The 5,693-nt window shown below is 33.9% G+C and overlaps 1 long non-coding RNA gene across 1 annotated transcript; it reads left to right on the top strand.

Annotated features, from left to right (window-relative positions):
• Positions 1-4,820: 4,820 nt before the first annotated feature.
• Positions 4,821-5,243, top strand: LOC142534854 (uncharacterized). The gene is made up of 3 exons (XR_012817217.1): positions 4,821-4,960; positions 5,042-5,119; positions 5,192-5,243. It is a non-coding gene; the product is annotated as an uncharacterized LOC142534854 (long non-coding RNA).
• The last annotated feature ends 450 nt before the right edge of the window (positions 5,244-5,693 follow it).

The following is a 5,693-nucleotide window of genomic DNA, read 5'->3' as shown; positions in this document are numbered from 1 at the left end:
AAGACAACAGTAAATCAGACTTGGAGCGTCGCTGATAGTCAACACTTCTATAATAACTAGGGATGTAAATGAACCAAACCGTTTGTGAGCTATTCGAAGCTCGATTCGATAAAAGCTCGTTTGAGCTCGTTTAATGAGGCTCGTTAAGATAAACGAATCAAGTTCAAGCTCTACAATATTCGGCTCGTTAGCTCGTGAACATGTTCGTTAGTAAATTCATAAGTAATATCTTAGATGAAAAATAATAATTTTGATATTTAATTTATTGATTTAACATATTAATTATGAAGTATATAGAAAAATCTATTAAATTTATTTATTATAGTAAATTGACAAATTTTAGTAAGAATAATATATTTTTTCTAAATGTATAATTTATCTTTTAATGAATATTTAAATGTACAATTCATATTTATTGAGCTCGTTTAGGTTCGATAAAAGCTTGAATAAACTCGTGAGCCATGAATATATTTGTTAAATAAAGCTCGAGCTCTGCTCGATTATAAACAAACCAAGCTCAAACATTCAAGAGTTCGGCTCGGCTGGGTTCGACTCGATTACATCCCTAATCATAACTGATCTTATATTTAATATTGGTTTTAATGTCTCATTTATTTCTTTAATTAACCATTTAGGGCAATCAACGTTCAAAATTATTTAAATGCGGTTATTTTTTGAAATCTTTAACGTTTTTATTTAATTCCATAGAATTCTCCGATTGGTTAAATAACGTAGGATTTTTAAATTTTAAAAATCTTTGGCAGATAAATTGTCACGTGTCCTGTTTTATCTACCAACTCCAAGGTTGCACATATGAATATCTGTTGCTCTCTCATTTTCTATTTACCAACTCTCGAACTTTCCAAGTCTTTGCATTCTTTCTCTTGCTTTCTTACATTCAAAAGCTTTTCTAATATTTCTTCAAGAAATTTGCAGAAATGACAAGCCCATCCTTTATCGCTAATGCCTACGCCGTGGATTTTGAATCATTCTTCTCACTCCATGATGCTGCAATCGCCGAAGTGTTCAAGCTCTTCTGTTGAGATAAAGGTCAACTGGTCAACAGTTCTGTTTCAGATTCTAAAAGCTATGATTTCTTCAGACATGGAATCTCGTGGATTTGTTATTCTACGTCCTAAGTCTCCTATTTGAAGATGCTGGTGTTCTTCTAAGTGAATCGATAACTCTGCATGAATTCAAGACACTGAATACACATAACATGATCACATTAAGACCAATGGTACATGCCTTAAACATATCTCCTGCAGCCCTGCTGGAGATTAAGAAAGAAATTGGAGAGGAAATGACAGCTTCTAAGAAGACAAATCGTGATAAAAAAGAGCAGCAAAGCTCCAACATCGAAGGCCTAGAAGAAGTTGGTGCTACAATCGAGTGATATTGAGGCTGTTGACATCATTCCTCCTCAAGTAATCAAGAAGCCAAAGACTTTAACATTTAAGTCAGCCTCGTGTACTTTGGCTCCCAAGATCATTGTAGCAATTCCTTTAACTCAAGTTCCTGGAGCATCAAAGACTGCTGAACCAAAGAAGAAGGTTTCTGAACCAGGGAATAAAGTTGTTTCATGTGGTTCCTAAGGCAAAAGCTGTTGCAGTCTTAGTACCACCAAGAGTTATTAGATTACCAGTGCCACCCCCAACTTCTTGACCTTGAGGTATTTTCATCAAGGATTCTATTCAAGATACTAGGTCAGGACTGGATTCAAAGTTTTCAAATAGCTCGCTTCTGGAAAAGGAAAAGAGAAACTGGTGTTATGAGAAGGATGATGAACCACTTTCTGTTGTTCAGACTCAGATTGATTTGTTAATGAACAAAGTTATGGAATATGCTGAAGATCATATTAAGTACTTTGATGAATGGGTCGAGATCAGAATAGTAACCATCTGAAAAGCTCAAGAAAAAGGCTACTCTATCAAGGGGTATTGGGTTATAACAGGATGTTTTGAAGCAGACAAAGACTCAGGTCACGACAAAAGCCTTACAAAGAAGGCACTATTTGATCCAACTTTTGAAGATCCAAAAGTTGAATAATATATGTGCTGAGCAGAGACATAATTATGATAATTAATGCTCAATTTCCTTCGATGATATAATTGTTATAAATCAGTTGTACATAGATTTGTTGACCCCCTTCAAATGAAAGTAAAGGTTTGGGGAGATGAGCATCAGTTTGTCATGCCAAATGAATCTGATGCTGAAAAGAAAAGGCTAATGAAAATACAAGTCAACCAAATTTTGTGAGCCAAGCCGAACCATCTTTGAGCTGTCAGGCCCTACAATTCATCCCGAACCATAACCATATTCTTCAGAACCATCTACCAACCCTTCACCACTTTCTCAGAACCCATTATAGAAGCCCCACTTGAACCGCTTGTTGAAAGTGTTGTAAATGTTCCTTCTATTGAAACAATGTTGGCCCCTCTTCCTCAATGAACTCAAGCAGTTGAATTTTCTCAAGTCAGGGAGATCTCTATTGAAAACGTGGATGAAGTTGTGCAGTATATTGCACAACAACATTTTGAACAAATTTATCAATAAGAGCCTCCTCCTTCTTCAATTGATGAGCCTACTGATATTGCTGAGACTGTGAAAAATGCTGTTGCAATAGAATAACTAGTTTTTCCAGAAGAATTAATGATAACTTCAATCAAAAGAATTTCATTGTTCATGTGAAGGTTTAAAAGATGAGAAATGTTCTAGTAAAAGGATTCCAGTTTATCAAAAGCCCGTCATTAGAACACAATATAAAGCCAAATTGAAGATACAAGGGAAAAAGGGTGTGAATAGCGGGTGAGTAGATTTTTTGAATAGCATAACCATGAGATGTTTGCACCTGATCAAACTCACTTGCTAAGATCGACACGCAATATATCACATGCAAAAAAGTCTACTCTAGAAGCTATGGTAAATGCTGGAATATCCGTCTCTAATGCTGTTTCTTTTATGGAAAATGAAGCATGTGAGCCAAAATTTAGGTTTTATTAGAAAGGATGCATATGACCATATGAGTCGGTTGAAAAAACATACCAAAGTTGAGAATGGAGATGCCACTGCACTAATTCAATATTTATAAATAAGGCTAATAAGGATAATTATTTTTACTGGAATGTTCAATTGGATGATGATGATAGGGTGATGAACTTTTTCTTTAGGACTATAGATGCGAGGTTGATTATGAATATTTTGGTGATGTCCTGTCGATTGATACAACATATAGAACAAATAAGTATAATTTAATATTATGTGCTCCATTTTTGGTATAAATCACCATATGCAGAATGTATTGTTTGGCTTGGCCTTTATGTCAGATGAAACTCAAAATTCTTTTGAATGCTTGTTTGCAACATTTCTTGATTCTATGAATGGACGCAACCACAAACTATCTTTTCAGACCAATGTCAAGCCATGATGAATGCCATAGAAACAATTTTTCCACTTTCACATCATCTTTATGTCAATGGCATATAAATCAAAATGCTCCTTCACATTTTGGGAGTTTAAATGGTGATTCTGCTTTTAAAGGATTGTGGTATAAATGCATGAATCATTGTGATTCTGAAGATGAATTTGAGAGCACATGGAAATATATGATTGAAACATATGATTTGGATGGTCATAAATGGTTGAATGATAAGTACAAGCTTAAGAAGAGATGGTCTACTGCTTTTATGAATGGAAGGTTTAGTGCGGGACTTTTGGCTACTTCGAGAAGTGAAGTCACGATATGGTTTTAAAAAAGGCAGGTAACAAAATGAGTTCTTTGTATGAATTTGTGCTAAATTATGCAAAGATTCAAACTGGCGGGAAAGGGAGAAGACTGAAGATACTCGTTGTCACCATGGTAATCCTGCACAGATTTTGAAAAACCATCCATTGTTGATTAATGCTTCTAATGTTTATACGATGTATATATATCATCTATTCGAAGTTGAATTGGTTAATTCATTGAATTGAAAATCGGTTGAACCACCATCTTGTTTTGGTAATGATTGGAATTGGATTCAAATCAAAGTAAATCTCATGATGAAAACTCAAGGGTTGATATGTGGTGTTCAATAAGCAGAGTCATGAAATAAATTGCAGTTGTCATAAGTTTGAGACAATGGGGATTTTGTGTAAGCATGCTTTGATGGTTTTAATTGTATGGATGTCACTGTTATACCGAATGTTATATTTTGAAGAGGTGGATGAAGAATGTAAGAAATAGAGTTACATTTGACTTTGATGAAAGTGGAAGGGGTGGTGCTAGTCATGTATCTGAAATGGTGTTTGTCAATGAAATAATGAGATCAACCTATGATCTAACTCAACTGAGCAAATCTCATGAGGAGGCAAGAAAATCTTATATGGATTGGTTGACACTGCAAAAGATGAAATCTCTAACCTTGTATCAAAGTTAAGTGTAGATGAGACACAATGTGATGACATTCGAAGTTATGGAGTTTGCATAGGTAACCCACTTACTGCTAAAGCCAAAGGAGTTACTAATGTTAATATTACACGACAATGGATACTAAGAGCAAAAAAGAAAAGGAAAAAGAAAGGAGAAAACAGAAGTTTCAAGTAAGTTTTGGGATAGAAAGAGCAAAAAAAGAAAAGGAAAAAGAAAGGAGAAAACAGAAGTTTCAAGTAAGTTTTCATATTTTCAATTAAGTGAGTAGTTCTATTGAATTAAGTTTTCATATGATCGAGTATATAATTCAATTGAATTAATTGTTGTAACTTTGCATACTATGTTTGACTTGAATTAATTGTTGTTACTTTGTTTGACTTGCTAGGTGCTAAAGGAGCAAAAAAGAAGGGACAAAGTTCACAAAAAACCACCAACACACGAGAAATAAGCAATGAAATTTCATCACAACAACACTCAAATTTCACAATATCGCAATTTCCTTCCACATTCGGACACACTCAACATTTTATTCAGTCGCCAAATACAATGGTAATTTTTTTTTGAAATAAAAACATGCATTATTGAAAAAAATATGTTTATATGTTATATTTTTTTCTATTTAAGATACAGGAGGGTAATGCAAACATCTATTTAGGTGATCAAATGAATTTATTTCCTTATAAGTTTGGGGGTCCTCATTCATCACAAGTAAGGAATTTTGTCTAAATTTTTTTAACTTTTTTATAAATTGTTTCTAATTAATGTTTTAATATTGTTCAGGGACGTGGTAATTGAAGGAAGACCCTTTGTGCTTGCACAAAGTTTCAGTAGTGTAATTGCACACCAAGACAATGTTTCTTAGTATTTATGCAGACTTTTGGTGTGTTTTGTATTCTACAAAGTTTGTTTATGCTTGTGATCAAGATTGCTTGTTAGATCATATTTTTTGATTTTCATTAATGGTACAAGTATTGAAACACCTTTTCATTGTTTTTCCATCTTGGTGGTGTGAAGCTAGATAGATTAAGAGAATATGGTACCAAAAAAAATGTTTGTAGCCTTCGAAAATGTTAAGCAAGAACGGGACGGTGGCTATGATCTGGGTAAGGCATATTTTGCAACTCCAACGTCAAACTTGAAATTTCTATTTAAATTCAAATCCATGATCAGTTAGAATGCTATAATGCTTTTGAAGTTGTTGATATGTGTCCGTGACTAGCATTGATGCTTGAAAGGTACAAATCCAATTCACAACTCTTCCAACTATTTCCAGCTAATAAAA

This window comes from Primulina tabacum, unplaced genomic scaffold (genome assembly GCF_025594145.1).
Source record: "Primulina tabacum isolate GXHZ01 unplaced genomic scaffold, ASM2559414v2 Contig713, whole genome shotgun sequence".
NCBI lineage: Eukaryota > Viridiplantae > Streptophyta > Magnoliopsida > Lamiales > Gesneriaceae > Primulina > Primulina tabacum.
The sequence above is the reverse complement of the archived record's forward strand: the minus strand, read 5'-3'. Positions and strand labels throughout refer to the sequence as shown.